Source organism: Polypterus senegalus, chromosome 3 (assembly GCF_016835505.1).
Source record: "Polypterus senegalus isolate Bchr_013 chromosome 3, ASM1683550v1, whole genome shotgun sequence".
Lineage (NCBI taxonomy): Eukaryota > Metazoa > Chordata > Cladistia > Polypteriformes > Polypteridae > Polypterus > Polypterus senegalus.
In genome coordinates, this window is record NC_053156.1 from 123,697,823 (window position 1) to 123,710,498 (window position 12,676).

Below are 12,676 nucleotides of genomic sequence, written 5' to 3' on the forward strand. Positions count from 1 at the left end.
GCTTCTAATTTCTGTGATTCTTCTCATTGGGTTAAATTGGAATGCAAGGAGTCAAATGTTAAAAGGCTTCAACAATAAAACACAATAAATCGTATTTTCAAAAAAGAGAAATGTGTGTCTGAAGACATTTTGATGAAAATGTGTGTCTTTGCAAATAGTTGCCTTCTGTTCATAACATATGAATAATTAAAGACAGCCTTCTGGCAAACAGTACACAGCCACTGGCACTCACATCAGTATGGGGAGAGTTACTCCCATCATGTCGAGCAGTCAATCATAAGAATAAATACCATAACATGACAAAGATATGTTCCAATACATATTATATATACTGAAAACTGTATATTTATCTATATATCTAGAATAAGTCAATAATTATCGGCACTTTTGTTGTAATCATTTTGTTTGGGTTGGCTGTACAGCTTTCCCCACACACAGGTGGAAGCATGGTGTGTCTGTGGTCACAGTGGTCAAGTTTTGACCTTGATCGGCCAGTTTCTCTTGTTGTTTTCTATGAGTAAACAAGTCTCCTGCAATCTCTGTTACGCTAAAGAAAAGCAGCAAGCAGTGGTTCACTTTTTATGGGTTAAAGGTGTGCCAAGAGCCAAAATCCATAGATGGCTTTCTTCACAGTATATAGTGTTTTACAACAGCGGAGTGTTTACAAAAGGACTGAGAAGTTCAAAAATGGTCAGGCAAGTGTTAAGCACAAAGAAGGAGCAGGATGCCTGTACGCAGCCACTACTGATGATAACATCGAGCAAGTCCGTACCACGATTTTGACAAACTGATGAGGATTTTGGATCCTGGTGCACCATCAGCCAATAAAAAATGGAGAGTAGAGCTGCCATATTTACTCCTAGAAAACAACAGGAGACACTGACTTTAGCACTGGAACCACAGACACACCATGTCTCCACATGTGCAAGTGGAAAGCTGTAGAGGCAATCCAAACAGAACTATCACACAACTGCAGATATTTTTTGACTTAGTGTCACATTCTATATATACACTTGATGAATCCACTGAAATATTTTTAATTTTCCAACAGTGCAAATCTACTGCAAAAGTTTATACAGGTCCAACTTCAAATGGTTCATGAAGTCTAATACTTTATTACTGTTCCTTAAAGCATGTTCTGAATATGCATGACATTCAAAAAGGTTTACATTTTTGAAAGGTTAGTGCCTATTTTATATGTAAAAAATAATGTGTTGGGAGTGAAATATAGTTCGAGGCCACCAAGACTGAACCCTAATGCACACCACAACTCCCTGGGACTACAGAAGAGCAGATCCTGTCAAAAGAGACTGAAAATTGTCGGAAAGGGCTAAAGCAAAACGTAAAATATCAATAAACAATTTATAACATTGTTCTTTTATTCATGGATTCATTAAAATATAGGAAAGGATATAATGTTAGGATTTAGTATTTTTTAAATAAAATATGCAAAAAACTAAATGAGCTGAATCAGAAATTTCAGAACATATATAGGTGTTACTATATGTTCCTATTATTTTTACAAACCTTTGGGCTTTGCTGCAGCATTATTATAAATCTATGGAAAAACATATATTTCGGTAAAATATTCTTGTACATTGAAACAATTAATTGATACTGGCTGTTAATAATAATGTTGGCAACGGGGTTTGTTTCCCAGGTGCTCCCTGCATGACGTTTGTGTGTTCTCTCAATGTCTGCATGGATTCCCTGCCACAGTCCAAAGAGGTTAGTTAGGTGGATTGACATTACTGAACTGGTCTTTGTGTCTGTGTGTGTGTGTGTGTGTTCATCCTTTAACAGACTGGCCCCTTTTCCGTGTGTGTTTTTCCTACAATGCTTGTTGGAATAGACCCCAGCTTCCCTGTGAACCTGCCCTGGATAAGCAGATTAGAAAAATGGATGCATGAACCCTATAATTCCTTAAATACATTTACATGTACAAATAGTTTTTATTCAATAAATGCATTACAGTTTATTTTTTGCTGTGGAACTATAGGGTCAATTAAATATATTTATGTAAGAATTTATCACATTGGACAAATCAGTGGTGGGTAGTTTGTATGTAATGACATTATGGTGCCAGTTATGTTCATTTGCAAAATCTTTTGTGCCCTTCCCTCATCTAAAGTGCTTAGAAAAAAACATTAAGTTACTGATTATCAGTAGCTTTAGGCGTTCTGCTGTGAAGGTTGTTATAATACAGTCACAATGTAGAAGTCTTCGAATCTTTTTAGTATTGCCTGTAATATTTCTTTACTAATTATTTCTTTAAAAACCAAAAGAAAGAGTGCTTCATGCAACAAAACGTAAACCCCCTCCTAACAGTCATCTGCAGGTTCACTTACAAAATAATTGCAAGGGAAACCATTAGATTCCAGAAGCATGGGGCATCTAACTACCGCAATCAGGACACACAAAGGGCCTCTTGTCATTCATCCACAGTAGATCAAGTCCTTGATAGAGTTTTCCCAGACAACGGCGGGGGGAAAAAGGAGGGGGTCAACATTAATGGCAGGAAAAAGGCCATTAGGTGCATTCTGCTTGAGCTCTGTGCATCAGTTTCATTATGCTAGTGGCACCAGTTTCATTGCAGTGCAGGTAAAAAAACAATAAATTATTTTTTTATAAATCTCCTCAATAATTATGATAGAACCTGGCTGCACAATTTTGCTTTAATTTGTTTGCCTATTGTCTGGTCTGACAGTACATCAGTTTTTTCCAGTGTACATTTAGGACCTTTTACACACATTCATTTCCACTCAAATGTGTTAAAAACAATAACAGGAAATACATCGACATTACTCTTAATGTTGGAATAGTACATGTATTTATATAACATACTTGTGTCTAAATTTCATGATTACCGAATTATAAGTTTAATAATAGTAAGAAGAAGAGTTCATGTCCATTATTTACGGTATTCATATGACTGTCCAAAACAACATAAGAGGAAAATCTGAGTTTGAGGTGGACTTTAGTTATGAATATGTTTCATTATGTGTAATTTCAATGTATTATAACATTTTACTCTGTCTATTTAAATTTTCCTTTTCACCTGATCTTGTTTCTCAATGTAGAATGATAAACTGTACTAGCATGTGTCAGTTAATATTTATAAGAGAAGCCAGGCTGTGATGACCAGGTTGCCCGTAGCTGGCATCATCACCTCTTTGAACCTGGATATTGATAGTCATGTACTGAAATTGACTAATGCAACAAACAAAATTAGGTGCATTATGTAATTTCTTGCAAATAAAAAATAACAAAAACCAGATCTACATATGCAAACAGGTGCAGTGCAAACATCTTCTTTCAATAAATCAATAAATATTCCATAAAATACAGAGCTATAGTGAAAAGAAGTTAAAAGAAATAAATATTCCATTAAAGTCAAGGCTAAAATCAAATTGGAATCATCCTTAAACTCTTTGTCCAGTGCTTTCTCTCTTTCTCTCTTCCTCGTTCTCATCTTACCCCACCCACCCAACTTCTAGGCATGCTCAATGGGGTTGAAACCCTGGAGAAAGCAGTCCTCCTGGACTCCCATCCCATCCACCATGCCTCAGCCTTCATTGGGACGTACTGTGCTCAATATTCCATCTTCACTATGCCTTGAACCGTAGACACCCAGGATGAACTCTCACTGGGTTCCTCAACAGGGTTTCCTCAAACCATTTCACCACCTTCTCTCATCAGTGTCTCCTGCCCGATTCTATTCTTTCTCTTTCTCTTCACCAACAGTTTAACTTCCTCGATTCCTTCCCTCGTTTTTTTTTTTTCTGCTCTCCTCCTGGCTCTGTTTTATCAATCATGGGTGCAGGTGCTTTGCCTTAATGACCTGCAGGGTGTCAATGAGAAGCAGCTGAGCCAACTGTGCCTGCACATTAACAAGCAATCGTCTAGCCTCTCCATTGAATGGCAGTGTGCCCCCAACGGTACTAACCAGATCCACACTCATTTTATTTTAAAAATCCTGCTCTGTCACAGACGTCTCACTCACTTTCCCACACAGGACCACTGTGGTATGTTTTCAGATCTTGTTCTTTCACCTCCACCATGAACAGGACACAAAAACAATCTATCTAACAAATTCAGCAGATGTCATATATCATAACATCTCATCTAGTTTTCCTGCGTTGAGTTGGCGCCCTTCCCAGGATTGGTTCCTGCCTTGCGCCCTGTGTTGGCTGGGATTGGCTCCAGCAGACCCCCGTGACCCTGTGTTCGGATTTAACAGGTTGGAAAATGAATGGATGGATAGTTGGATGGGTGTCAAACTTGACGACTGTGTTTGCTGATTTCATTGCCTGAGGATGTCAAGTTACATGAGTAGATACCTCAGGGTATACCAAATTAGACAACAGCGTGATGACTTTACAATATGGTTTCATATTTCCAAAGTGAGCTCAATTTTTTTTTCTGACAGTCAGTAATACAATCTCTGCCCTTTTTTCTTTTTTCCATTCTGCCACAGTACACCTTAATTTCTAAAATGAAACTTACTACTTGTTCCCTAGATTCAGTGCCAGCAAAATTAGTAAAATAAGAACTAGTAACATGTTCTCATAGCACTTATTCTTAGCATTATCAGTAGTTCATTATTGCAAGGCACGGTACCTGATACACTAAATGTGTCTGTCATCAAATTATTACTTAAAAAGTCAGACCTAGACCACATATACTTAATAATTATAGACAGATATCAAATGTACCATTTCATTCTGAAATACTTGGAAAAGTAGTCACCAGTTAGCTTCACTCACACTTACACATCACAATTTATTTGATAAATTCCAGTCCAGTCCAGTCTCTAGCATGTCATTTAAAGCGCGCATCACAAAATTGCCCAAACATGTTTCTTCCATCTTAAAAATGCTGGGAAAACTGATCACAACTTATCAGACCCCTGGAGGTTTTTAAACCCAAATTCAAGAACATATTCTTTCTACTCACCAGTGCATCACTGTTACTCAAGGATTGATTACTTCTTTTTAGACAATAACGTCTTGCCTATGATTAAATCTTGTGAATACGATGCTATTGTTATTTCTGACCATGCACCTATGATCTTGGAGCTAAAATTACTAAGCCCCATACACTCACCCGCAGATGGCCTCAACCGCTTCTATTAGCTGACGAGAATTGTACTGAATTTATATCCAAACAAATCAAATTCTTTCTAGAGACAAATACATCACCTGAGATCTCTGCAGGAATACTCTGGGAAACTCTTAAGGCCTTCTTAAGAGGTCAGATTATCTCATATCTTTCCCACAGAAATAAATCCGAAGCCAAGAAAGTAGCAGAGATAAAAAGCGAAATTACTAAAATAGATGAAGAACATGCCAGACTACCAAGCGAGACTCTACATAGGAGGAGGCAGGCTCTACATTCAGAATTAAACCTCTTGACAACTAAAGAAACTGAACAACTAATTTACAAATCCAGACATCATTATTATGAACATGGAGAAAGCTAATAAGCTTTTAGCTCAACAAATTCACAAGCAAGAAGTGCAAGCAATCTCGGTAATCACCAACACGAACGGAGATAAAATCATCGAACACAAAAATATAATGCACACTTTCAGAGACTACTATAAATCCCTATATACTACTGAGTTTAAAGAAGACAATACACAATCTAATGCATTTCTGGATACATTACAGATACCACAAATAGACGCTTTTAGTGTGGAGGAACTTGATAAACCTCTGGCATTATCAGAATTACTAGATGCTATAAAGTCACTCCAAGGTGGAAAGCAGCAGGCCCTGATGGCTACCCTGCAGAATTTTACAAGAAATTCTCCGCTCAGCTAGCTCCCTCCTATTAGCAACATTTACAGAAGCCAGAGATAACCAATCTCTTCCACAAACCTTTCGCCAAGCACTAATCACTGTTTTCCAAAACAAAATAAGGACTTATTACAATGTGCATCATACAGACCAATTTCACTTCTGAATAACGACGTTAAAATACTCTCTAAAATCATAGCTAGAAGGATGGAGAAAGTGCTCCCTCGTAATATCACAAGACCAAACTGGATTTATTAGGGGCCGACACTTATCTTCAAATCTTCGACGCCTGTTTAATGTAATATACTCACCAACTAAATCAAACACCCCAGAAATATTATTATCATTGGATGCAGAAAAAGCATTGACATGATTGAATGGAAATACCTTTTACTACATTGGAGAAGTTTGGGTTTGGCCCAACATTTGTGCATGGATTAAATTACTGTATACTAACCCAGAAGCTTCAGTTTGCATCAATAACATTTGCTCAGACTACTTTAAACTAGAACGTGGCACTAGACAAGGATGCCCCTTGTCACCGCTGCTGTTTGCATTGCCATTGAACCACTGGCAATACATTGTCGAAATACTGATCAGATAAAGGGGATTAGCAGAGAAGGACTGGAACAGAAAATCTCATTATATGCAGATGACATGGTACTGTATATATCGGACCCAGAAAATTCTGTGCCTGCAGTCTTAGCAGCACTCACAGAATTTCAAAAGATCTCTGGTCTCAGAATTAATCTGAATAAAAGTGTACTCTTTCCAGTGAATTCTCAAGCATATAATATTAGATTAGACACCCTACCTTTTATCATTGCAGAACAGTTTAAATACCTCGGGTAAACATCACAAGTAAACATAAAGCTCTTTATCAACAAAATTTCGCGTCTGCATGGAAAAAATTAAACAAGACTTGCATAGATGGTCAACCCTTCATCTCACACTAGCTGGAAGAATTAACACTGTTAAGATGAATATTCTTCCTAAGCTCCTTTTTATTTCAAAACATCCAATATACATTAATAAATCATTCTTTAAGCAATTAGATTCAACAATAACCTCATTTATTTGGAATTCAAAACATCCACGCATCAAAAGAGCGACCCTACAAAGACAAAAGGCAGAAGGTGGCATGGCTCTACCTAACTTCCAGTTTTATTACTGGGCAGCAAATATACAGGTGATAAGAACCTGGACACAAATAGAAGAACATACACAGGCTTGGACCACAATAGAAGTAAAATCCTGCAGTACTTCTTTGTATTCCTTGCTCTGTGCTCCAATAAACACACGTTATCGGCAATACACTAATAACCCAATTGTGCTCCACTCACTTAGAATCTGGAACCAATGTAGAAAGCATTTTAAGACGGAGAAGCTTCTATCTGTGGCACCTCTGCAAGAGAACCACCTCTTTCAACCTTCACAAACATATGCAGTTTTTAATATCTGGAAAAATTTGGAATTAACTTGCTTAGATATATTTATATAGACAACGTCTTTGCATCCTATGAACAATTACATTCCAAATTTAACATTCCAGCTACACATTTCTTTCACTATCTTCAAATCAGGAACTTTGTTAAACAGAACCTTCCAGATTTTCCTCATCTTGCACCCTCATCCATGCTGGAAAAAATATTGCTCAGTCTCAAGGACTTAGACTCCATCTCTACAATATATAAAATCATTTTACAATCCCTCCTTTCAAAGATCCAAGAGGACACTGGGAAAAGATCTCTCAATTAATATATCAGAAAAGGAGTGGAAAGTAGCAATGCAGAGAATTCACTCGAGCTCCATATGCAAAGCATACAATTATACAACTCAAAATTATATATCGAGCACATCTGTCTCGACTAAAACTCTCAAAATGTTTCCAGGGCATGATCCAACCTGTGAACGCTGCAAATTAGCCCCAGCCTCACTGGGTCACATGTTCTGGGCCTGCACCAAATTAACATTATTCTGGACAAAAATTTTTAATTACCTCTCAGACAGCCTTGGACTCACAATCCCTCCTAACCCATTAACAGCTGTGTTTGGGGTTCTTCCAGAGGGCTTAAAGTGGAGAAAGACAAACAAATTGTGATTGCATTCACTACACTTTGGCACGCAGACTTATTCTGATAAACTGGAAGAACCCAAACTCTCCTCTTTAAGTCAGTGGGAAACTGATGTGTTATATTATTTGAAATTGGAAAAATCAAATACTCAGTTAGAGGATCTGTACAGACTTTTTCAAAACATGGCAGGATCTAATCAGTAATATTTTAAAATAAGTTCATAAAGCACAGAGAATTTATTAATTTAGGTATGTTTAAAGCCTTAAATTTTATGCCGTTTGGCTTGCTCTCTCTCTCAAGGGTGGGGATCGATCTGTTCTTAACTCTATTTTTCTTTTTGTAAAAACTTGAATGCTTTGTATGAAGTGTAATAAAATTAATAAAAAAAAATACTGGGAAATTAACGAGTTTTCTGAATATGCAAGAGACTGAGAAATTAATTTGTACATTTATTTCTAATAGGATTGACTACTGCAATGTGGTGTTCACTTGATGTTTACATTGTACTTTATATAACTTCCAGTTAATCCAAAGTGCTGTTGCAAAAATTATTACAAGAACAAGAAAATATGAGCATATTCCTTATGTTTTTTATTTTTGTATAGCCCAAAATCACACAAGAATTGCTGCAATGGGCTTTAACAGGTCCTGCCTCTTGTCAGCCCCCCAGCCTTGACTCTCTAAGAAGACAAGGAAAAACTCCCAAAAAAACCCTTGTAAGGAAAAAATGGAAGAAACCTTGGGAAAGGCAGTTCAAAGGGAGACCCCTTTCCAGGTAGGTTGGGTGTGCAGTGGATGTCAAAAAGAAGGGGGTCAATACAATACAATATACAGAACAGAAAAAATCCTCAATTCATTATAAAAATAAAAATTTTACAAGTATGGAGTAGAATTTAACAGTAGATGATATCCCATAATATGATTTGGATTTGTTTTTGAGACCTGGAGATCTCAGCCATCAAGCTGCCTCCCCCATTTGGCCATTCCACAGCTGAAACAGTGCTGGGCCAGCCAATCCAATGAAAGGACCTCTTTACCCCACGATTCCTGTGATCCTCCATCAGGGATGATTTTACCTTAAGCAGGCAAAACAACCTGGCAGGTGGACCGTGGCACCAAGTGCCACATTTGAGTACCAAGAAGAGAAACAGAATAGGTGAGGGTCAGTATCCAATTATAACTATCATGTTACTTATGTTTTAGTGCTAATAACTAACAACAGAGATGCAGTCTATACAGTTAATCAGCAGCTCTAGTCAGGATATGCTAAACTGAAGTAGTGAGTCTTTAGCCGGGATTTAAAGGCTGAGACCGAAAGGGCATCTCTTGTAGTAGCAGGAAGACCGTTCCACAGTTTAGGGGCCCTGTAACTAAAAGCTCAACCTCCCATTGTTATTTTATTAATCCTTGGAATCATAAGCAGACCAGCATCTTGAGATCTTAATGTGCGCTCTGGTTTGTAAGTCATGATAAGTTCAGACAAGTAAGCCGGACCTTGAACATTTAATGCTTTATATGTTAAAAGGAGGATTTTGAAATCTGCCCTGAACTTAACTGGGAGCCAGTGTAAGGATTTAAGAACTGGAGTTATGTGTTTATACTTTCTTGTTCTTGTAACAATTCTTGCAGCAGCATTTTGGATTAACTGGAGGCTGTATAGAGAACAGTTTGAACATCCAGTGAACACCTCATTGCAGTAGTCAATCCTACTAGAAATTAATGCATGAATTAATTTTTCAGAATCCTGTTTATTTAGAAAGCGCATTAATTTCCCAACATTTTTAAGATGGAAGAAATGTGATTTGGACAACTTTGTAATATGCACTTTAAATGACATGCTAGAGTCAAAGATAATTCCTAGATTGTGGGTTGATTTAGTAGAATTAATCGTGATTTCTACTGAGTTAAATGATGACAGAATATTGTTGTGATCAGCATCATTCCCTACAATTAACATCTCTGTTTTATCAGTGTTTAAAGACAAGTAGTTCTCATCCATCCACTCCTTTAATTCACTAGCACAACTAATTAAAGACAACATCGGAGAAACTTCATTTGATCTAAATAAAAGATATAACTGGGTGTCATCTGCATACGAGTGAAAATTAACATTATGTTTCCTAATGATAGATCCCAGTGGAAGCATTTAAAATGAAAACAGTAAAGGTCCCAGTACTGAGCCCTGCAGGACACCGTTTCTCACTTCTGTGTATAATAATGGAGTGCTGTCAGCACATTTCTGTACATATTGGAATTGATTTGATAAATAAGAACTAAACCAAGCAAGCACAGTGCCTGTAAGCCCATTATTTTCTAGCCTTTGCAGTAAAATAGAATGATCAGTGGTGTCAAATACTGTACTTAAGTCTAACAACATAATTACAGTGGAGTTTCCTTCATCAGAGGATATCAGAATGTCTTTTTACAACCTGCGTTAGTACCGTATCTGTACTATGACCAGTAAATATAAATAAATTGTAATGTGTAAGATGTGACTGAAGCTGATTGGCAACTACTTTTTCTAGTATTTTAGAGAGAAATGGTAAATTTGAAATAGGCCTATAATTACTGAGTATGTGTGGGTTTAGGTCTGACTTTTTAAGTAATGGTTTAATGACTGACACTTTTAGTGCATCAGGTACTATGCCATGCAATAATGAACTATTGATAATTAGAATAGGCGCTGCAAGAACATCCATTGCACTTTTTACTAGTTTTGCTGGCACTGGATCTAGGGAACAAGTAGTGGGTTTCATTTTAGAAATTAAAGTTAAGACTTCCTGCTCAGCTACAGGATTAAAATATCTAAAGTGCTGAATGCAATATGTGGCAGGGTCTGCTAAGCTAGTATGCAGTTTGTACTGTGATGCTGATTTAGCTGATGCTAATTTTCTCTTTGAAGAAGTTCGTAAAGTCTGTACTGCTAATATCTGTTGGATATTAACTAAAAACAGGTAATCAAAGGAGCATGCCACGACTGCATCAATGAAGTTTGTGAATGAAAATCGCAGAGAAAGTTGTGTAATGTGACATGGCCCATTCAGACCTGCTAGTTACATATCAACAGCAGTAGCCTTGCTGGCTGCTTACAGGTCACTCTAATACTTATAGTTGTCCTTTGGACACTTTCTTGTTTCTTTATAGATCTGTGCTCACTTCACATGTGATTCACTTTCCTCCTTTGGCTGTAGCCGGACGTGAACTATTATGACAGCAGCTAGCATTTTTGTTATTTGTGGATATGGCCTCTACCATAATGTAACAGGCTCACACACCAAAAATTATTATACAGTTCTTCTCAATTGGTTTGATGCAATTCACAAATCAGAAACATCATTCTCCTCACCAAAACAATTAATAAAGTCGGTCAGTCACTTCAACGTTATCACCAATGAACAAAATGTTTTCAGTGCTTTAAGATTTAGACACCAAATGTTTTGATATTTTAATCAATACCCTTACTGAAAAAGAGTACCGCAAAAAAAGTAGAGTAAAAAAATGTTCAGAAACAAAAGTGAAATGTGAATGATTTATTTCTAAATTTACACAGTGTAATTGCTGTAACTGAGAAAACCAAAATGATAAACATGCATCAGAAAATAGACAATGACAATTATGCAATCAAACTTTGAACATAGCACTAATTATAGTACAGTAAATTCACACTATATGTATACATGTATTGTAGTTGGTGCTCGATCACTGCCCAATTTTACTGTAATCATTAAGATCTGGGGCCTCATGTATAAATGGTGCGTATGCACAAAAATGTTGCGTACGAACGTTTCCATGTTCAAATCGCGATTTATAAAACCTAAACTTGGCGTGAAGCCATGCACATTTCCACGGTAGCTCATACCCTGGTTTTCGCAAGTTCTGCGCTCGGTTTTGCAGACTGGCAGCACCCAGCATCAAAGCAGTGCTACTGTTCAAGTGTGGTTTCCCTTTCTTTTTCAGATCCATATCCCTGACGCGGCTTTATAAATACACTGAAATTAACCACATATTGTTTATTAATTTAATGCATCTGATTGTAATTAACCTATAACAATATAATGGGCCACAGAATGGTCAAACTATTCTAAATACCATAGCTGTTTTAGCGTTGTTACTCTCACTGCACCTCCTTTCAGCTGCTTCCATTAGGGGTTGCCACAGCGGATCATCTTTTTCCATATTACTCTCACTGCACCACTTGGAGTATTTATATCACTGTATCTGAGTGGGGAATCACAGCTCTACAGCAGCTGATCGGAAAGAGAATTATCGGTATACAGCATCAAGCACACGGTGCCTCAGCCATGCTGTCTATTGAACTGCTCTCACACGGCAAACACTTCAGAACCTTTTCTGTTTGGACCTCGCGGTTCAGAAACAGTTTAATCCCAAGAACAATAAACGCACTCAATCAGTCCATCAAGTGCTCCTTGTAGAACTGTTTGTTCTGTGAGACGAGCCCCGGACACAGACAGGCAGACATGTTTAAAGTCACCACCACACACATTTATTTAAAATATTTACAGTTATTCGCAGTGCACAACCCAGTGCTTCCAGCACCAATCCCCCAGGTCTCTCTTTCCAGTGCCTTTCTTCAGGCTGCTTCCACTCCTCTCTCACAAGACTCCACTTCAACCCGACTCCAGTCCTCGAATGTAGGGTGGCAGCTCCTTTTATACAAGCCCGGATGGGCTCCAGGTGCTTCCCGACACTCCTCCGCGGACACTTCCCTGTGTGGCGGAAGTGCTAGCTGCGCACCCGGAAGCCCTCCGGGTGTCCCCAGTCTTCTTCCCCCAAGCACTT